At 40.0% G+C, this 22,598-nt stretch overlaps 2 non-coding genes across 2 annotated transcripts; one reads left to right on the top strand and one right to left on the bottom strand.

Moving 5' to 3' along the window:
- The first annotated feature begins 8,513 nt into the window (after positions 1-8,513).
- Positions 8,514-8,621, top strand: LOC112799125 (small nucleolar RNA R71). The gene has a single exon (XR_003200703.1). It is a non-coding gene; the product is annotated as a small nucleolar RNA R71 (small nucleolar RNA).
- A 6,259-nt stretch (positions 8,622-14,880) lies between these two features.
- On the bottom strand, positions 14,881-14,988 carry LOC112799476 (small nucleolar RNA R71). The gene has a single exon (XR_003201055.1). It is a non-coding gene; the product is annotated as a small nucleolar RNA R71 (small nucleolar RNA).
- Between the last annotated feature and the right edge of the window lie 7,610 nt (positions 14,989-22,598).

Here is a 22,598-nt window from a genome sequence, read left to right as displayed (position 1 = left end):
ACTCAATTTTTGAGGTGGAAAGAATTTTGCCAAGAAGGCATTGACTAGCTTTTCCCATGAGTCCAGGCTTTCTTTAGGTTGTGAGTCCAACCATGTCCTAGCTCTGTCTCTTACAGCAAAAGGGAATAGCATAAGTCTATAGACCTCAGGGTCTACCCCATTAGTCTTGACAGTGTCACAGATTTGCAAGAATTCCTCTAAGAACTGATGAGGATCTTCCAATGGAAGTCCATAAAACTTGCAATTCTGTTGCATTAGAGAAACTAATTGAGGCTTAAGCTCAAAGTTGTTTGCTCCAATGGCAGGGATAGAGATGCTTCTCCCATAGAAGTCGGGAGTAGGTGCAGTAAAGTCACCCAGCACCTTCCTTGCATTGTTGGCATTGTTGTTGTTCTCGGCTGCCATGTGTTCTTCTTCTTTGAAGAATTCGGTCAGGTTCTCTAAAGAGAGTTGTGCTTTGGCTTCTCTTAGCTTTCTCTTCAAGGTCCTTTCAGGTTCAGGATCAGCCTCAACAAGAATGCCTTTGTCCTTGCTCCTGCTCATAAGAAAGAGAAGGAAACAAGAATATGTGGAATCCTCTATGTCACAGTATAGAGATTCCTTTAGGTGTCAGAGGAAAAGGAAAATAGAAGACAGATGTAGAAAATTCGAACTTATCAAGAAAGATGGAGTTCGAATTGTGCATTGAGGAATAGTGTTGGTCCATAAATAGAAGGATGTGAGAGGAGGGAAGTAATTTTCGAAAATTAAGTAAAAGATTTTGAAAACATTTTTGAAAAGCATTACTTAATTTTCGAAAATGAAAGTGGGGAAGAAATAAAGTGATTTTTTAAAAAAAGATTTTGAAATTAGAAATCAAAAAGATTTGATTGAAAACTATTTTGAAAAAGATGTGGTTAAGAAGATATGAATGGGTTTTTAAAAAAAATGTGATTGAAAAGATATAATTTGAAAAACATTTTAAAAAGATTTGATTTTGAAAGTTAAAAACTTGGCTAACAAGAAAAGATATGATTCAAACATTAAACCTTTCTCAACAGAAAAGGCAACATACTTGAAATGTTGAATCAAATCATTAATTGATAGCAAGTATCTTTGAAAATGGAAAGAAAATAATTTTGAAAAAGATTTGATTTAAAAATTGATTTGAAAAAGATTTAATTTTGAAAAGATTTTGAAAACTTAAAAAAATTTGATTTTGAAAACAAAATCTTCCCCCTTGTGCCATCCTGGCGTTAAACGCCCAGAATGGTGCACATTCTGGCGTTTAACGCCCAAAATACTACCCTTTTGGGCGTTAAACGCCCAACCAGGTACCCTGGCTGGCGTTTAAACGCCAGTCTGTCCTTCTTCACTGGGCGTTTTGAACGCCCAGCTTTTTCTGTGCAATTCCTCTGCAGTATGTTCTGAATCTTCAATTCTCTGTATTATTGACTTGAGAAGACACAAATTAAAAATATTTTTGGATTTTTAATAATAAGGAATAATCAAAATGCAACTAAAATCAAATAACAATGCATGCAAGACACCAAACTTAGCAGTTTGTATACTATTGACACTAACAAAATGATAATGCATATGAAAAACAACAAAATACTCAAGTCAAGAGAATTTAAAGATCAGAGTATGGAAATCATCAAGAACAACTTGAAGATTAATGAAGACACATGCATGAATTCGAAAAATGCAAGAAGAACAGAAACATGCAATTGACACCAAACGTAAAATGAGACACTAGACTCAAACAAGAAATATTTTTGGTTTTCATGATTTTGTCATTTTTTTGGATTTTCGAAGATTAAGTGGAAAAAGATATCAAAATTCTTTAATGAGAATTCCAGGAATCAGTGCAATGCTAGTCTAAGACTCCGGTCCAGGAATTAGACATGGCTTTACAGCCAGCCAAGCTTTCGAAGAAAGCTTCGGTCCAAAACACTAGACATGGCCAAAGGCCAGCCAAGCCTTAGCAAATCACTGCTCCAAAAGCAAGATTGATGAAAATCAACAAGCTCTTGTGATGATAAGTTGAAACCTCGGTCCAATGAAATTAGACATGGCTTCTCAGCCAGCCAGACTTCAACAAATCATCATGAAACTCTAGAATTCATCTTCAAGAATTTCGAAAAAAATACCTAATCTAAGCAACAAGATGAACCGTCAGTTGTCCATACTCGAAACAATCCCCGGCAACGGCGCCAAAAACTTGGTGCACGAAATTGTGATCAATACTTTTCACAACTCAAATAATCCCCGGTAATGAATCCAAAAACTTGGTGTTCAATACCATGGCATAAACACAACTTCGCACAACTAACCAGCAAGTGCACTGGGTCGTCCAAGTAATAAACCTTACGCGAGTAAGGGTCGATCCCACGGAGATTGTTGGTATGAAGCAAGCTATGGTCACCTTGTAAATCTTAGTCGGGCAGACTCAAATGGGTATGGGTGATATATGAATAAAACATAAAGATAAAGATAGAGATACTTATGTATATCATTGGTGAAAGCTTCAGATAAGTGTATGAAGATGCCTTCCCTTCCGTCTCTCTGCTTTCCTACTGTCTTCATCCAATCCTTCTTACTCCTTTCCATGGCAAGCTTATGCAAGGGTTTCACCGTTGTCAGTGGCTACCTCCCATCCTCTCAGTGAAAATGTTCCTATGCTCTGTCACAGCATATGGCTAATCAGCTGTCGGTTCTCGTTCAGGCCGGAATAGAATCCATTGATTCTTTTGCGTCTGTCACTAACGCCCTGCCTGCTAGGAGTTTGAAGCACGTCACAGTCACTCAATCATTGAATCCTACTCAGAATACCACAGACAAGGTTAGACCTTCCGGATTCTCTTGAATGCCGCCATTAGTTCTCGCCTATACCACGAAGACTCTAATCTCGCGGAATGGCTGGCTCGTTTGTCAGGCGAGCACTCGGTTGTCAGGCGATCAACCATGCATCGTGTATCAGGAATCCAAGAGATATTCACTAGAGCCTCGAATGCTTGTAGAACAAGAGTGGTTGTCAGTCACTTTGTTCATGGGTGAGAATGATGATGAGTGTCACGGATCATCACATTCATCAAGTTGAAGAACAAGTGATATCTTGGACAAAGAACAAGCGGAATTGAATAGAAGAACAATAGTAATTGCATTAATACTCGAGGTACAGCAGAGCTCCACACCTTAATCTATGGTGTGTAGAAACTCCACCGTTGAAAATACATAAGAACAAAAGTGATCATTGGTTTCAGCCCCAGAGAGGGAACCAGAAGAACCAAGATCTGATCTAAGAACTAGATGTCCGAAGATGAAAATACAATAGTAAAAGGTCCTATATATAGAGAACTAGTAGCCTAGGGTGTACAGAGATGAGTAAAAGACATAAAAATCCACTTCCGGGCCCACTTGGTGTGTGCTTGGGCTGAGCAATGAAGCATTTTCGTGTAGAGACTCTTCTTGGAGTTAAACGCCAGCTTTTATGCCAGTTTGGGCGTTTAACTCCCATTTAGGTGCCAGTTCCGGCGTTTAACACTGGGATTTCTGTAGGTGACTTTGAACGCCGGTTTGGGCCATCAAATCTTGGGCAAAGTATGAACTATCATATATTGCTGGAAAGCCCAGGATGTCTACTTTCCAACGCCGTTGAGAGCGCGCCAATTGGGCTTCTGTAGCTCCAGAAAATCCACTTCAAGTGCAGGGAGGTCAGAATCCAACAGCATCTGCAGTCCTTTTCAGTCTCTGAATCAGATTTTTGCTCAGGTCCCTCAATTTCAGCCAGAAAATACCTGAAATCACAGAAAAACACACAAACTCATAGTAAAGTCCAGAAAAGTGAATTTTAACTAAAAACTAATAAAAATATACTAAGAACTCAACTAAAACTACTAAAAACATACTAAAAACAATGCCAAAAAGGGTACAAATTATCCGCTCATCACAACACCAAACTTAAATTGTTGCTTGTCCTCAAGCAACTGAAAATCAAATAAGATAAAAAGAAGAGAATATGCAATGAACTCCAAAAATATCTATGAAGATCAGTATCAATTAGATGAGCGGGGCTTTTAGCTTTTTGCCTCTGAATAGTTTTGGCATCTCACTCTATCCTTTGAAATTCAGAATGATTGGCTTCTTTAGGAACTCAGAATCCAGATAGTGTTATTGATTCTCCTAGTTAAGTATGATGATTCTTGAACACAGCTACTTATTGAGTCTTGGCTGTGGCCCAAAGCACTCTGTCTTCCAGTATTACCACCGGATACATACATGCCACAGACACATAATTGGGTGAACCTTTTTAGATTGTGACTCAGCTTTGCTAAAGTCCCCAATTAGAGGTGTCCAGGGTTCTTAAGCACACTCTTTTTGCCTTAGATCACAACTTTATTTCTTTCTTTTTTTTTTGCTTGCTTTTCTCTTTTTTTTGTATTCACTGCTTTCTCTTGCTTCAAGAATCATTTTTATGATTTTTCAGATCCTCAGTAACATGTCTCCTTTTTCATCATTCTTTCAAGAGCCAACATTCATGAACCACAAATTCAAAAGACATATGCACTGTTCAAGCATACATTCAGAGAACAAAAGTGTTGCCACCACATCAAAATAATTAAACTGTTATAAAATTCAAAATTCATGCAATTCTTCTCTTTTTCAATTAAGAACAATGTTTATTTAAGAAAGGTGATGGATTCATAGGACATTCATAACTTTAAGGCATAGACACTAAGACACTAATGATCATAAGACACAAACATGGATAAACATAAAGCATGAAAATTCGAAAAACAAGGAAATAAAGAACAAGGAGATTAAAGAACGGGTCCACCTCAATGATGGCGGCTTGTTCTTCCTCTTGAAGGTCTTATGGAGTGCTTGAGCTCCTCAATGTCTCTTCCTTGTCTTTGTTGCTCCTCTCTCATGATTCTTTGATCTTCTCTAATTTCATGGAGGAGGATGGAATGCTCTTGGTGCTCCACCCTTAGTTGTCCCATGTTGGAACTTAATTCTCCTAGGGAGGTGTTTAGTTGCTCCCAATAGTCTTGTGGAGGAAAGTGCATCCCTTGAGGTATCTCAGGGATCTCATGATGAGAGTGGTCTCTTGTGTGCTCCATCCTCTTAGTGATGGGCTTATCCTCCTCAATGGGGATGTCTCCCTCTATGTCAACTCCCACTGAATAACAGAGGTGACAAATGAGGTGAGGAAAGGCTAACCTTGCTAAGGTAGAGGACTTGTCCGCCACCCTATAGAGTTCTTGGGCTATAACCTCATGAACTTCCACTTCTTCTCCAATCATGATGCTATGAATCATGATGGCCCGGTCTAGAGTAACTTCGGACCGGTTGCTAGTGGGAATGATTGAGCGTTGGATAAACTCCAACCATCCTCTAGCCACGGGCTTGAGGTCATGCCTTCTCAATTGAACCGGCTTCCCTCTTGAATCTCTCTTCCATTGGGCGCCCTCTTCACAAATGTCAGTGAGGACTTGGTCCAACCTTTGATCAAAGTTGACCCTTCTTGTGTAAGGATGTTCATCTCCTTGCATCATAGGCAAGTTGAATGCCAACCTTACATTTTCCGGACTAAAATCCAAGTATTTCCCCCGAACCATAGTAAGATAATTCTTAGGATCCGGGTTCACACTTTGATCATGGTTCTTGGTGATCCATGCATTGGCATAGAACTCTTGAACCATCAAGATTCCGACTTGTTGAATGGGGTTGGTAAGAACTTCCCAACCTCTTCTTCGGATATCATGGTGGATCTCCGGATATTCACCCTTTTTGAGTGAAAAGGGGACCTCGGGGATCACCTTTTTCAAGGCCACAACTTCATAGAAGTGGTCTTGATGCACCCTTGAGATGAATCTCTCCATCTCCCATGACTCGGAGGTGGAAGCTTTTGCCTTCCCTTTCCTCTTTCTAGAGGTTTCTCCGGCCTTAGATGCCATAAATGGTTATGGAAAAACAAAAAGCAATGCTTTTACCACACCAAACTTAAAAGGTTTGCTCGTCCTCGAGCAGAAGAAGAAAGAAGAGAGTAGAAGAAGAAGAAAATAGAGGAGATGGAGGAGGTTTTGTGTTCGGCCAAAGAGGGGGAGAAGTGGTGTTTAGGTTGTGTGAAAATGGAGGAGTGAAGAAGGGTTTATATAGGAGAGAGGGGAGGTGTAAGGTTCGGCCATTATGGGTGGGTTTGGGTGGGAAAGTGGTTTGAATTTGAATGGTGAGGTAGGTGGGGTTTTATGAAGGAAGGATGTGAGTGGTGAAGAGAAAGATGGGATTTGATAGGTGAAGGGTTTTTGGGGAAGAGGTATTGAGGTGATTGGTGAATGGGTGAAGAAGGGAGAGAGAGTGGTGGGGTTGGTGGGGATCCTGTGGGGTCCACAGATCCTGTGGTGTCAAGGAAAAGTCATCCCTGCACCAAATGGCATTCAAAATCACGTTTTGAGCCATTTCTGGCGTTAAACGCCGGGCTGGTGCCCATTTCTGGCGTTTAACGCCAGGTTCTTGCCCTTTCCTGGCGTTTAACACCAGTCTGGTGCCCCTTTCTGGCGTTAAACGCCCAGAATGGTGCCAGACTGGGCGTTAAACGCCCACCTGCTAGCCTCACTGGCGTTTAAACGCCAGTGGGTTCTTCCTCCAGGGTGTGCTGTTTTTCTTCCTGTTTTTCATTCTGTTTTTGCTTTTTCAATTGAATTTGTGACTTCTCATGATCATCAACCTACAAAATAAAATAAAATAACAAAGGAAAATATGTAAAATATAACATTGGGTTGCCTCCCAACAAGCGCTTCTTTAATGTCAGTAGCTTGACAGCGGGCTCTCATGGAGCCTCACATTTTCTCAGAGCAATGTTGGAACCTCCCAACACCAAACTTAGAGTTTGAATGTGGGGGTTCAACACCAAACTTAGAGTTTGGTCGTGGCCTCCCAACACCAAACTTAGAGTTTGACTGTGGGGGCTCTGGTTGACTCTGTTTTGAGAGAAGCTCTTCATGCTTCCTCTCCATGGTGACAGAGGGATATCCTTGAGCCTTAAACACAAAGGATTCTTCATTCACTTGAATGATCAGTTCACCTCCATCAACATCAATCACAGCCTTTGCTGTGGCTAGGAAGGGTCTGCCAAGGATGATAGTTTCATCCATGCACTTCCCAGTCTCTAGGACTATGAAATCAGCAGGGATGTAATGGTCTTCAATCTTCACCAAAACATCCTCTACAAGTCCATGAGCTTGTTTTCTTGAATTGTCTGCCATCTCTAGTGAGATTCTTGCAGCTTGTACCTCAAAGATCCCTAGCTTCTCCATTACAGAGAGAGGCATGAGGTTTACACTTGACCCTAAGTCACACAGAGCCTTCTTGAAGGTCATGGTGCCTATGGTACAAGGTATGGAAAACTTCCCAGGATCTTGTCTCTTTTGAGGTAATTTCTGCCTAGACAAGTCATCTAGTTCTTTGGTGAGCAAAGGAGGTTCGTTCTCCCAAGTCTCATTTCCAAATAACTTGTCATTTAGCTTCATGATTGCCCCAAGGTATTTAGCAACTTGCTCTTCAGTGACATACTCATCCTCTTCAGAGGAAGAATACTCGTCAGAGCTCATGAAAGGCAGAAGTAAGTCCAATGGAATCTTTATGGTCTCATTTTGAGCCTCAGATTCCCATGGTTCCTCATTGGGGAACTCAGTGGAGGTCAGTGCACGCCCATTGAGGTCTTCCTCAGTGGCGTTTACATCCTCTCCTTCCTCTCCAAATTCGGCCATGTTTATGGCCTTGCACTCTCCTTTTGGATTTTCTTCTGTATTGCTTGGAAGAGTACTTGGAGGGAGTTCAGTAATTTTCTTGCTCAGCTGTCCCACTTGTGCCTCCAAATTCCTAATGGAGGACCTTGTTTCAGTCATGAAACTTTGAGTGGTTTTGATTAGATCAGAGACCATGGTTGCTAAGTCAGAGGGGTTCTGCTTAGAACTCTCTGTCTGTTGCTGAGAAGATGATGGAAAAGGCTTGCCATTGCTAAACCTGTTTCTTCCACCATTATTGTTGTTGAAACCTTGTTGAGGTCTCTGTTGATCCTTCCATGAGAAATTTGGGTGATTTCTCCATGAAGAATTATAGGTGTTTCCATAGGGTTCTCCTAGGTAATTCACATCTTCCATTGAAGGGTTCTCAGGATCATAAGCTTCTTCTTCAGATGAAGCATCCTTAGTACTGCTTGGTGCATTTTGCATTCCAGACAGACTTTGAGAAATCAAATTGACTTGTTGAGTCAATATCTTGTTCTGAGCCAATATGGCATTCAGAGCATCAATCTCAAGAACTCCTTTCTTCTGACTTGTCCCATTGTTCACAGGATTCCTTTCAGAAGTGTACATGAATTGGTTATTTGCAACCATTTCAATTAGCTCTTGAGCTTCTGTAGGCGTCTTCTTCAGATGAAGAGATCCTCCAGCAGAGCTATCCAAAGACATCTTGGATAGTTCAGAGAGACCATCATAGAAAATACCTATGATGCTCCATTCAGAAAGCATGTCAGAAGGACATTTTCTGATCAATTATTTGTATCTTTCCCAAGCTTCATAGAGGGATTCTCCATCCTTCTGTCTGAAGGTTTGGACTTCCACTCTAAGCTTACTCAATTTTTGAGGTGGAAAGAATTTTGCCAAGAAGGCATTGACTAGCTTTTCCCATGAGTCCAGGCTTTCTTTAGGTTGTGAGTCCAACCATGTCCTAGCTCTGTCTCTTACAGCAAAAGGGAATAGCATAAGTCTATAGACCTCAGGGTCTACCCCATTAGTCTTGACAGTGTCACAGATTTGCAAGAATTCCTCTAAGAACTGATGAGGATCTTCCAATGGAAGTCCATAAAACTTGCAATTCTGTTGCATTAGAGAAACTAATTGAGGCTTAAGCTCAAAGTTGTTTGCTCCAATGGCAGGGATAGAGATGCTTCTCCCATAGAAGTCGGGAGTAGGTGCAGTAAAGTCACCCAGCACCTTCCTTGCATTGTTGGCATTGTTGTTGTTCTCGGCTGCCATGTGTTCTTCTTCTTTGAAGAATTCGGTCAGGTTCTCTAAAGAGAGTTGTGCTTTGGCTTCTCTTAGCTTTCTCTTCAAGGTCCTTTCAGGTTCAGGATCAGCCTCAACAAGAATGCCTTTGTCCTTGCTCCTGCTCATAAGAAAGAGAAGGAAACAAGAATATGTGGAATCCTCTATGTCACAGTATAGAGATTCCTTTAGGTGTCAGAGGAAAAGGAAAATAGAAGACAGATGTAGAAAATTCGAACTTATCAAGAAAGATGGAGTTCGAATTGTGCATTGAGGAATAGTGTTGGTCCATAAATAGAAGGATGTGAGAGGAGGGAAGTAATTTTCGAAAATTAAGTAAAAGATTTTGAAAACATTTTTGAAAAGCATTACTTAATTTTCGAAAATGAAAGTGGGGAAGAAATAAAGTGATTTTTTAAAAAAAGATTTTGAAATTAGAAATCAAAAAGATTTGATTGAAAACTATTTTGAAAAAGATGTGGTTAAGAAGATATGAATGGGTTTTTAAAAAAAATGTGATTGAAAAGATATAATTTGAAAAACATTTTAAAAAGATTTGATTTTGAAAGTTAAAAACTTGGCTAACAAGAAAAGATATGATTCAAACATTAAACCTTTCTCAACAGAAAAGGCAACATACTTGAAATGTTGAATCAAATCATTAATTGATAGCAAGTATCTTTGAAAATGGAAAGAAAATAATTTTGAAAAAGATTTGATTTAAAAATTGATTTGAAAAAGATTTGATTTTGAAAAGATTTTGAAAACTTAAAAAAATTTGATTTTGAAAACAAAATCTTCCCCCTTGTGCCATCCTGGCGTTAAACGCCCAGAATGGTGCACATTCTGGCGTTTAACGCCCAAAATACTACCCTTTTGGGCGTTAAACGCCCAACCAGGTACCCTGGCTGGCGTTTAAACGCAAGTCTGTCCTTCTTCACTGGGCGTTTTGAACGCCCAGCTTTTTCTGTGCAATTCCTCTGCAGTATGTTCTGAATCTTCAATTCTCTGTATTATTGACTTGAGAAGACACAAATTAAAAATATTTTTGGATTTTTAATAATAAGGAATAATCAAAATGCAACTAAAATCAAATAACAATGCATGCAAGACACCAAACTTAGCAGTTTGTATACTATTGACACTAACAAAATGATAATGCATATGAAAAACAACAAAATACTCAAGTCAAGAGAATTTAAAGATCAGAGTATGGAAATCATCAAGAACAACTTGAAGATTAATGAAGACACATGCATGAATTCGAAAAATGTAAGAAGAACAGAAACATGCAATTGACACCAAACGTAAAATGAGACACTAGACTCAAACAAGAAATATTTTTGGTTTTCATGATTTTGTCATTTTTTTGGATTTTCGAAGATTAAGTGGAAAAAGATATCAAAATTCTTTAATGAGAATTCCAGGAATCAGTGCAATGCTAGTCTAAGACTCCGGTCCAGGAATTAGACATGGCTTTACAGCCAGCCAAGCTTTCGAAGAAAGCTTCGGTCCAAAACACTAGACATGGCCAAAGGCCAGCCAAGCCTTAGCAAATCACTGCTCCAAAAGCAAGATTGATGAAAATCAACAAGCTCTTGTGATGATAAGTTGAAACCTCGGTCCAATGAAATTAGACATGGCTTCTCAGCCAGCCAGACTTCAACAAATCATCATGAAACTCTAGAATTCATCTTCAAGAATTTCGAAAAAAAATACCTAATCTAAGCAACAAGATGAACCGTCAGTTGTCCATACTCGAAACAATCCCCGGCAACGGCGCCAAAAACTTGGTGCACGAAATTGTGATCAATACTTTTCACAACTCAAATAATCCCCGGTAATGAATCCAAAAACTTGGTGTTCAATACCATGGCATAAACACAACTTCGCACAACTAACCAGCAAGTGCACTGGGTCGTCCAAGTAATAAACCTTACGCGAGTAAGGGTCGATCCCACGGAGATTGTTGGTATGAAGCAAGCTATGGTCACCTTGTAAATCTTAGTCGGGCAGACTCAAATGGGTATGGGTGATATATGAATAAAACATAAAGATAAAGATAGAGATACTTATGTATATCATTGGTGAAAGCTTCAGATAAGTGTATGAAGATGCCTTCCCTTCCGTCTCTCTGCTTTCCTACTGTCTTCATCCAATCCTTCTTACTCCTTTCCATGGCAAGCTTATGCAAGGGTTTCACCGTTGTCAGTGGCTACCTCCCATCCTCTCAGTAAAAATGTTCCTATGCTCTGTCACAGCATATGGCTAATCAGCTGTCGGTTCTCGTTCAGGCCGGAATAGAATCCATTGATTCTTTTGCGTCTGTCACTAACGCCCCGCCTGCTAGGAGTTTGAAGCACGTCACAGTCACTCAATCATTGAATCCTACTCAGAATACCACAGACAAGGTTAGACCTTCCGGATTCTCTTGAATGCTGCCATCAGTTCTCGCCTATACCACGAAGACTCTGATCTCACGGAATGGCTGGCTCGTTTGTCAGGCGAGCACTCGGTTGTCAGGCGATCAACCATGCATCGTGTATCAGGAATCCAAGAGATATTCACTAGAGCCTCGAATGCTTGTAGAACAAGAGTGGTTGTCAGTCACTTTGTTCATGGGTGAGAATGATGATGAGTGTCACGGATCATCACATTCATCAAGTTGAAGAACAAGTGATATCTTGGACAAAGAACAAGCAGAATTGAATAGAAGAACAATAGTAATTGCATTAATACTCGAGGTACAGCAGAGCTCCACACCTTAATCTATGGTGTGTAGAAACTCCACCGTTGAAAATACATAAGAACAAAAGTGATCATTGGTTTCGGCCCCAGAGAGGGAACCAGAAGAACCAAGATCTGATCTAAGAACTAGATGTCCGAAGATGAAAATACAATAGTAAAAGGTCCTATATATAGAGAACTAGTAGCCTAGGGTGTACAGAGATGAGTAAAAGACATAAAAATCCACTTTCGGGCCCACTTGGTGTGTGCTTGGGCTGAGCAATGAAGCATTTTCGTGTAGAGACTCTTCTTGGAGTTAAACGCCAGCTTTTATGCCAGTTTGGGCGTTTAACTCCCATTTAGGTGCCAGTTCCGGCGTTTAACACTGGGATTTCTGTAGGTGACTTTGAACGCCGGTTTGGGCCATCAAATCTTGGGCAAAGTATAAACTATCATATATTGCTGGAAAGCCCAGGATGTCTACTTTCCAACGCCGTTGAGAGCGCGCCAATTGGGCTTCTGTAGCTCCAGAAAATCCACTTCGAGTGCAGGGAGGTCAGAATCCAACAGCATCTGCAGTCCTTTTCAGTCTCTGAATCAGATTTTTGCTCAGGTCCCTCAATTTCAGCCAGAAAATACCTGAAATCACAGAAAAACACACAAACTCATAGTAAAGTCCAGAAAAGTGAATTTTAACTAAAAAATAATAAAAATATACTAAGAACTCAACTAAAACTACTAAAAACATACTAAAAACAATGCCAAAAAGGGTACAAATTATCCGCTCATCAACTTGCTGGTTAGTTGTGCGAAGTTGTGTTTATACCATGGTATTGAGCACCAAGTTTTTGGATTCATTACCGGGGATTATTTGAGTTGTGAAAAGTAGTGATCACAATTTCGTGCACCAAGTTTTTGGCGTCGTTGCCGGGGAATTAAATGTCCTAACTATAGTTTCGCATTTGTTCCCTGCAATAACAGTGCCAAGTTTTGATCCGGCAACAACACCAAGTTTTTGGCGCTGTTGCCGGGGATTGTTTCGAGTTTGGACAACTGACGGTTCATCTTGTTGCTTAGATTAGGCATTTTTCAGAGTTCTTAAGAATGAATTCTAGTGTTTCAAGGTGATGTTCTTATCATCACCAAAGCTGATTGATTCTCATCAATTTAGCTCTTGAATGCAATGTCCTGCTGAAGCTTGGCTAGCCATGTCTAATTTCTTTAGACTAAAGCTTTAGACTAACATTGCATGATTCCTGGAATTCTCATTAAGAATTTTGATATCTTTATTTTCTTTTCCACTTAATTTTCGAAAAATCCAAAAAAATTTACAAAATCATAAAAACCAAAAATATTTCTTGTTTGAGTATAGTGTCTCATTTTAAGTTTGGTGTCAAATGCATGTTTCTGTTCTTCTTGCATTTTTCGAATTCATGCATGTGTCTTCATTAATCTTCAAGTTGTTCTTGATGATTTCCTTGTTCTGATCTTTAAATTCTCTTGTCTTGAGTATTTTTGTTGTTTGTCATATGCATTCTCATTTTGTTAGTGTCAGTAGTATACAAACTGCTAAGTTTGGTGTCTTGCATGCATTGTTATTTAATTTTAGTTGCATTTTGATTATTCCTCATTATTAAAAATCCAAAAAAATATTTTTAATTTGTGTCTTTTCAAGTCAATAATACAGAGAATTGAAGATTCAGAACATACAGCAGAGGAATTATACAGAAAAAGCTGGGCGTTCAAAACGCCCAGTGAAGAAGGCAAACTGGCGTTTAAACGCCAGCCAGGGTGCCTGGCTGGGCGTTTAACGCCCAAAAGGGTAGTGCTTTGGGTGTTAAACGCCAGAATGTGCACCATTCTGGGCGTTTAACGCCAGGATGGCACAAGAGGGAAGATTCTGTTTTTAATTCAAATTTTTTTCAAGTTTTCAACATTTTTCAAAATCAAATCTTTTTCAAATCAAATCTTTTCAATCAAATCTTTTTCAAAATCAATTTCTTTCCATTTTCAAAAATACTTGCTATCAATTAATAATTTGATTCAACATTTCAAGTATGTTTCCTTTTCTGTTGAGAAAGGGTTAATGTCTGAATCATATCTTTCCTTGTTAGCCAAGTCATTAATTTTTAAAATCAAATCTTTTTAAATTGTTTTTCAAATCATATCTTCTCAATCACATCTTTTTAAAACCATAACTTTTCAATCATATCTTCTTAATCATATCTTTTTCAAAATAGTTTTCAATCATATCTTTTTGATTTCTAATTTCAAAATCTTTTTCAAAAATCACTTGATTTCTTTCCCACTCTTAGTTTTCGAAAATCAATTACTATATTTCAAAATGTTTTTAAAATCTTTTTTACTTAATTTTCGAAAATTTCTTCCCCTCTTCTCACATCCTTCTATTTATGGACTAACACTATTCCTTAATGCACAATTCGAACTCCATCTTTCTTGATAAGTTCGAATTCTCTACTTCTTCCTTCTATTTTTCATTTCCTCTGACACCTCAAGGAGTCTCTATACTGTGACATAGAGGATTCCATACTTTCTTGTTCTCTTCTCTTTCATATAAGCAGAAGCAAAGACAAAAGCATTCTTGTTGAGGTTGATCCTGAACCTGAAAGGACCTTGAAGCGAAAGTTAAGAGAAGCTAAGGCACAACTCTCTGCAGAGGACCTAACAGAAATCTTCAAAGAAGAAGAACCCATGGCAGCTGAAAACAACAACAATGCCAACAATGCAAGGAATGTGCTGGGTGACTTTACTGCACCTACTCCCGACTTCTATGGGAGAAGCATCTCTATCCCTGCCAATAGAGCAAATAACTTTGAGCTTAAGCCTCAATTAGTTTCTCTAATGCAACAGAATTGCAAGTTCCATGGACTTCCATTGGAAGATCCTCATCAGTTTTTAGCTGAATTCTTGCAAATCTGTGACACTGTCAAGACTAATGGGGTTGACCCCTGAGGTCTACAGACTTATTCTATTCCCTTTTGCTGTAAGAGACAGAGCTAGGATATGGTTGGACTCACAACCTAAAGAAAGCCTGAACTCTTGGGAAAAGCTAGTCAATGCCTTCTTGGCAAAGTTCTTTCCACCTCAAAAATTGAGTAAGCTTAGAGTGGAAGTCCAAATCTTCAGACAGAAGGAAGGAGAATCCCTCTGTGAAGCTTGGGAAAGATACAAACAATTGATCAGAAAGTGTCCCTCTGATATGCTTTCTGAATGGAGCATCATAGGTATTTTCTATGATGGTCTGTCTGAACTGTCCAAGATGTCTTTGGATAGCTCTGCTGGAGGATTTCTTCATCTGAAGAAGACGCTTACAGAAGCTCAAGAACTAATTGAAATGGTTGCAAATAACCAATTCATGTACACTTCTGAAAGGAATCCTGTGAACAATGGGACAAATCAGAAGAAAGGAGTTCTTGAGATTGATACTCTGAATGCCATATTGGCTCAGAACAAAATATTGACTCAGCAAGTCAATATAATTTCTCAAAGTCTGTCTGGAATGCAAGCTGCACCAGGCAGTACTAAGGACGCTTCATCTGAAGAAGAAGCTTATGATCCTGAGAACCCTTCAATGGAAGAGGTGAATTACATGGGAGAACCCTATGGAAACACCTATAATTCTTCATGGAGAAATCATCCAAATTTCTCATGGAAGGATCAACAGAGACCTCAACAAGGTTTCAACAACAATAATGGTGGAAGAAACATGTTTAGCAGTGGCAAGCCTTTTCCATCATCTTCTCAGCAACAGACAGAGAATTCTAAGCAGAACCACTCTGACTTAGCAACCATGGTCTCTGATCTAATCAAAACAACTCAAAGTTTCATGACTGAAACAAGGTCTTCCATTAGGAATTTGGAGGCACAAGTGGGTCAGCTGAGTAAGAGAGTTACTGAACTTCCTCCTAGTACTCTTCCAAGCAATACAGAAGAGAATCCAAAAGGAGAATGCAAGGCCATTAACATGATCCACATGGCCGAACTAGGAGAGGAGGAAGAGGCAATGAACGCCACTGAGGAAGACCTCAATGGACGTCCACTGGCCTCCAATGAGTTCCCCAATGAGGAACCATGGGAATCTGAGGCTCACACTAAGACTATAGAGATTCCATTAGATTTAATTCTGCCATTCATGAGCTCTGATGAGTATTCTTCCTCTGAAGAGGATGAGTATGTCACTGAAGAGCAAGTTGCTGAATACCTTGGAGCAATCATGAAGCTAAATGACAAGTTATTTGGTAATGAGACTTGGGAGGATGAACCCCCTTTGCTCACCAAAGAACTGGATGACTTGTCTAGGCAGAAATTACCTCAAAAGAGACAAGATCCTGGGAAGTTTTCAATATCTTGTACCATAGGCACCATGACCTTTAAGAAGGCTCTGTGTGACTTAGGGTCAAGTGTAAACCTCATGCCTCTCTCTGTAATGGAGAAGCTAGGGATCTTTGAGGTACAAGCTGTAAGAATCTCACTAGAGATGGCAGACAATTCAAGAAAACAAGCTTATGGACTTGTAGAGGATGTTTTGGTGAAGATTGAAGACCATTACATCCCTGCTGATTTCATAGTCCTAGAGACTGGGAAGTGCATGGATGAATCCATCATCCTTGGCAGACCCTTCCTAGCCACAGCAAAGGCTGTGATTGATGTGGACAGAGGAGAATTAATCATTCAAGTGAATGAAGAATCCTTTGTGTTTAAGGCTCAAGGATATCCCTCTGTCACCATGGAGAGGAAGCATGAAGAGCTTCTCTCAAAACAGAGCCAAACAGAGCCCCCACAGTCAAACTCTAAGTTTGGTGTTGGGAGGCCACAACCAACTTCTAAGTTTGGTGTTGGACCCCCACATTCAAACTCTAAGTTTAGTGTTGGGAGGTTCCAACATTGCTCTGAGCATTTGTGAGGCTCCATGAGAGCCCACTGTCAAGCTAATGACATTAAAGAAGCGCTTGTTGGGAGGCAACCCAATGTTATATTTATCTATTTTCCTTTGTTATTTAATGTTTTCTGTAGGATGATGATCATGAGAAGTCACAAAATCAATTGAAAAAGCAAAAACAGAATGAAAAATAGAAAGAAAAACAGCACACCCTGGAGGAAGACCTTGCTGGCGTTTAAACGCCAGTAAGGGCAGCAAATGGGCGTTTAACGCCCAGTCTGGCACCATTCTGGGCGTTTAACGCCAGAAAGGGGCACCAGACTGGCGTTAAACGCCAGGAAAGGGCAAGAAGCTGGCGTTAATTAAACGCCAGAAATGGGCACCAGCCCGGCGTTTAACGCCATAATTGGCATGAAGAGCAATTTTGCTCGCCATTTGGTGCAGGGATGACTTTTCCTTGACACCTCAGGATCTGTGGACCCCACAGGATCCCCACCTACCCCACCACTCTCTCTCTTCTTCACCCATTTACCAATCACCTCAACACCTCTTCCCCAAAAACCCCTCACCTATCAAATCCCATCTTTCTCTTCACCACTCACATCCATCCTTCATAAAATCTCACCTACCTCACCATTCAAATTTAAACCACTTTCCCTCCCAAACCCACCCTCCCATAGCCGAAACCTACCCCTCTCTTCCCCCTATATAAACCCATCTTCACTCCTTCATTTTCTCACAACCTAAACACTACTTCTCCCCCTTTGGCCGAACCATAAGCCATCTCCATCTCCTCTATTCCTTCTTCTTCTACTCTCTTCTTTCTTTTTTTACTTGAGGACGAGCAAACCTTTTAAGTTTGGTGTGGTAAAAGCATTGCTTTTTGTTTTTCCATAACCATTTATGGCATCCAAGGCCGGAGAAACCTCTAGAAAGAGGAAAGAGAAGGCAAAAGCTTCCACCTCCGAGTCATGGAGATGGAGAGATTCATCTCAAGGGTGCATCAAGACCACTTCTATGAAGTTGTGGCCTTGAAGAAGGTGATCCCCGAGGTCCCTTTTAAACTTAAAAAGAGTGAATATCCGGAGATCCGACATGAGATCCGAAGAAGAGGTTGGGAAGTTCTTACCAACCCCATTCAACAAGTCGGAATCTTAATGGTTCAAGAGTTCTATGCCAATGCATGGATCACCAAGAACCATGATCAAAGTGTGAACCCGGACCCAAAGAATTGGCTTACAATGGTTCGGGAGAAATACTTAGATTTTAGTTTGGAAAATGTAAGGTTGGCATTCAACTTGCCCATGATGCAAGGAGATGAACACCCTTACACTAGAAGGGTCAACTTTGATCAAAGGTTGGACCAAGTCCTCATAGACATCTGTGAAGAGGGCGCCCAATGGAAGAGAGATTCAAGAGGGAAGCCGGTTCAACTATGAAGGCATGACCTCAAGCCCGTGGCTAGGGGATGGTTGGAGTTTATCCAACGCTCAATCATTCCCACTAGCAACCGGTCCGAAGTTACTCTAGACCGGGCCATCATGATTCATAGCATCATGATTGGAGAAGAAGTAGAAGTTCATGAGGATATAGCCCAAGAACTTTATAAGGTGGCGGACAAGTCCTCTACCTTGGCAAGGTTAGCCTTTCCTCATCTCATTTGTCACCTCTGTTATTCAATTGGAGTTGACATAGAGGGAGACATCCCCATTGATGAGGACAAGCCCATCACTAAGAAAAGGATGGAGCAAACAAGAGATCCCACTCATCATGAAATCCCTGAGATACCTCAAGGGATGCACTTTCCTCCACAAAACTATTGGGAGCAAATCAACACCTCCCTAGGAGAATTGAGTTCCAACATGGGACAACTAAGGGTGGAGCACCAAGAATATTCCATCCTCCTCCATGAAATTAGAGAAGATCAAAGAATCATGAGAGAGGAGCAACAAAGGCAAGGAAGAGACATTGAGGAGCTCAAGCACTCCATAAGATCTTCAAGAGGAAGAACAAGCTACCATCACTAAGGTGGACCCGTTCTTTGATTTCCTTGTTCTTCATTTTCCTGTTTTTCGAAAATCTATGCTTATGTTTATCTATGTTTGTGTCTTATGATCATTAATGTCTTAGTGTCTATGCCTTAAAGTTATGAATGTCCTATGAATCCATCACTTTTCTTGAATAAAAAAAATGTTCTTAATTGAAAAAGAGAAGAATTGCATGAATTTTAAATTTTATAACAGATTAATTATTTTGATGTGGTGGCAATACTTTTGTTTTCTGAATGTATGCTTAAACAGTGCATATGTCTTTTGAATTTGTGGTTCATGAATGTTGGCTCTTGAAAGAATGATGAAAAAGGAGACATGTTACTGAGGATCTGAAAAATCATAAAAATGATTCTTGAAGCAAGAAGAAGCGAAAAAAAAGAAAAAGAACGAAAAAAAAGGGGGAGAAAGAGAAAAAGAAAGAAAAAGAAAGAAATAAAGTTGTGATCCAAGGCAAAAAGAGTGTGCTTAAGAACCCTGGACACCTCTAATTGGGGACTCTAGCAAAGCTGGGTCACAATCTGAAAAGGTTCACCCAATTATGTATCTGTGGCATGTATGTATCCGGTGGTAATACTGGAAGACAGAGTGCTTTGGGCCACGGCCAAGACTCATAAAGTAGCTGTGTTCAAGAATCATCATACTTAACTAGGAGAATCAATAACACTATCTGGATTCTGAGTTCCTATAGAAGCCAATCATTCTGAATTTCAAAGGATAGAGTGAGATGCCAAAACTATTCAGAGGCAAAAAGCTAAAAGCCCCGCTCATCTAATTAATACTGATCTTCATAGATGTTTTTGGAATTCATTGCATATTCTCTTCTTTTTATCTTATTTGATTTTCAGTTGCTTGGGGACAAGCAACAACTTAAGTTTGGTGTTGTGATGAGCAGATAATTTGTACGCTTTTTGGCATTGTTTTTAGTATGTTTTAGTTAGTTTTTAGTATATTTTTATTAGTTTTTAGTTAAAATTCACTTTTCTAGACTTTACTATGAGTTTGTGTGTTTTTCTATGATTTCAGGTATTTTCTGGCTGAAATTGAGGGACCTGAGCAAAAATCTAATTCAGAGACTGAAAAGGACTGCAGATGCTGTTGGATTCTGACCTCCCTGCACTTGAAGTAGATTTTCTGGAGCTAAAGAAGCCCAATTGGCGCGCTCTCAACGGCGTTGGAAAGTAGACATCCTGGGCTTTCCAGCAATGTATAATAGTCCATACGTTTCCCGAGATTTGATGGCCCAAACCGACGTTCCAAATCAGCTCAAAACTGCCCGGCGTTAAACGTCGGAACTGGCACAAGAATGGGAGTTAAACGCCCAAACTGGCACAAAAGCTGGCGTTTAACTCCAAGAAGAGTCTCTACACGAAAATGCTTCAATGCTCAGCCCAAGCACACATCAAGTGGGCCCGGAAGTGGATTTTTCTGTCATTTACTCATTTCTGTAAACCTTAGGCTACTAGTTCTTTATAAATAAGACCTTTTGCTATTGTATTTTCATCTTAGGATCTTAGATCATCTTTAGATCTTTGAATCTTTGGATCCTTGATCATTTGGAGTCTTTTGATCATGTATTGGGAGGCTGGCCATTCGGCCAAGCCTAGACCTTGTTCTTATGTATTTTCAACGGTGGAGTTTCTACACACCATAGATTAAGGTGTGGAGCTCTGCTGTACCTCGAGTATTAATGCAATTACTATTGTTCTTCTATTCAATTCAGCTTGTTCTTATTCCAAGATATTCATTCGCACTCAAGAACTTGATGAATGTGATGATTATGTGACGCTCATCATCATTCTCACTTATGAACGCGTGCGGGACAACCACTCCCATTCTACAAGCAAACAAGGCTTGAATGTTTATCTCTTGGATTCTTTAATCGGAATCTTCGTGGTATAAGCTAGAATTGATGGTGGCATTCAAGAGAATCCAGAAGGTCTAAACCTTGTCTGTGGTATTCTGAGTAGGATTGGATGAAGACAGTAGGAAAGCAGAGAGACGGAAGGGACAAAGCATCTCCATACGCTTATCTGAAATTCTCACCAATGAATTACATAAGTATCTCTATCTTTATGCTTTATTCATATATCATTCATAACCATTTGAATCTGCCTGACTAAGATTTACAAGATGACCATAGCTTGCTTCATACCAACAATCTCCGTGGGATCGACCCTTACTCGCGTAAGGTTTATTACTTGGACGACCCAGTGCACTTACTGGTTAGTTGTCCGAAGTTGTGTTTATACCATGGTATTGAGCACCAAGTTTTTGGATTCATTACCGGGGATTATTTGAGTTGTGAAAAGTAGTGATCACAATTTCGTGCACCAGCTGCTAACAAAGTTATATTAGCAGAGATAAAACAGAGATTACAGGATACAAAGGGAGCTTGGGCCGAGGAGCTCCCACAAGTCCTATGGGCGTACCGAACGACTCCACATTCCACGACAAAGGAGTCACCCTTCCGATTAGCTTACGGAATGGAGGCAATGATTCCAGTGGAGGTCGAAGAAGGATCACCCAGAGTAATCTATTTTAGCAAAAAAATCAATTCCCAACTTCAAAGGGAAGAGCTCGACTTACTTCCAGAAATCCGAGAGAAAGCTCGGATAAGGGAAGAGGCGCTGAAAAGACGAATGGCCTCCAGATACAACCAAAAAGTAATACAGCGGGCCTTCATTGAAAACGACCTTATCCTAATCCGAAACGATATAGGAACAACTCGACCTGGAGAAGGAAAGCTGGCAGCAAATTGGAAAGGACCCTTCCGAGTCATAGAAGTATTGGGAAAGGGCTACTACAAACTTTCCGAACTCGACGGATGAGAGCTTCCTAGATCATGGCACGCCTGCAACCTAAGAAGGTACTATAGTTAGGGGAGATAAAAGATCTTGGACAAGGCGCACTTTTTTTCCTGAAAAAGGTTTTTTAACGAGGCGCCCCGCCAAGACCTACAAATCACCCGACTTAGGAAATTAACTCCTCGTGTATATTTGCATTTTCTTTTAATAAAATTTGTTTAGATTCTCTACAAACGCTCAAGTCGTATTATTCTGAAAACATTCATTGCCCGATTATAAAGCTACAGATCGACAAAAAGTGAAAATCGAATTCACTACGCGATCACGATAAAAACGAGGGCTAAAAACCCAAATTCTACAAAATCGGCAAAGATGAAAACAGAATAATGCAAGAAGTTATAGAAAGTGATCCATAGAAAGGACCTAACGAGGACCTAATAAAATGGATTGCTAAAAAATAACTTAAAGACGTGCCGGCACAAAAAGTCGGACCAGCCACAACAACCCAAGTTATAAGTAAAGTCCTGGAAAGAGGTCTGGCCAATCCTATAAAAGAGGATTACTATAACTTCGAAAAGCCCGACATGAGGAAGTCGGACTCCTACAAAAGTTACAAAAGATAATCCCTAAAAGAGACCTGAACAAGGTCCAAGAAAGAGGATTATCAAGTAACTCGACAGGGCCCGACGTGACAAAGTCGGCCCGGAAAGATAAAGTTACAAAAGATAAATCCCTGAAAGAGACTTGAACAAAGTCCAAAAAAGAGGATTATCAGGTAACTCGACAGGGCCAGACGTGACAAAGTCGGCCCGGAAAGATAAAGTTACAAAAGATAAATCCCTGAAAGAGACTTGAACAAAGTCCAAAAAAGAGGATTGATGAGCGGATATTTTATACGCTTTTTGGAGGTAATTTTATATAGATTTTAGCATGTTTTTATTAGTTTTTAATAGAATTTTATTAGTTTTTAAGCAAAAATCATATTTCTGGACTTTACTATGATTTTGTATGTTTTTCTGTGATTTGAGGTATTTTCTGGCTGAAATTGAGGGAGCTGAGCAAAAATCTGATTTAGGCTGAA

The sequence above is a fragment of the Arachis hypogaea genome, chromosome 4, assembly GCF_003086295.3.
Source record: "Arachis hypogaea cultivar Tifrunner chromosome 4, arahy.Tifrunner.gnm2.J5K5, whole genome shotgun sequence".
NCBI classification, from domain to species: domain Eukaryota; kingdom Viridiplantae; phylum Streptophyta; class Magnoliopsida; order Fabales; family Fabaceae; genus Arachis; species Arachis hypogaea.
Note: the sequence above shows the minus strand (reverse complement) of the source record. Positions and strands in the feature narration are given on the sequence as shown.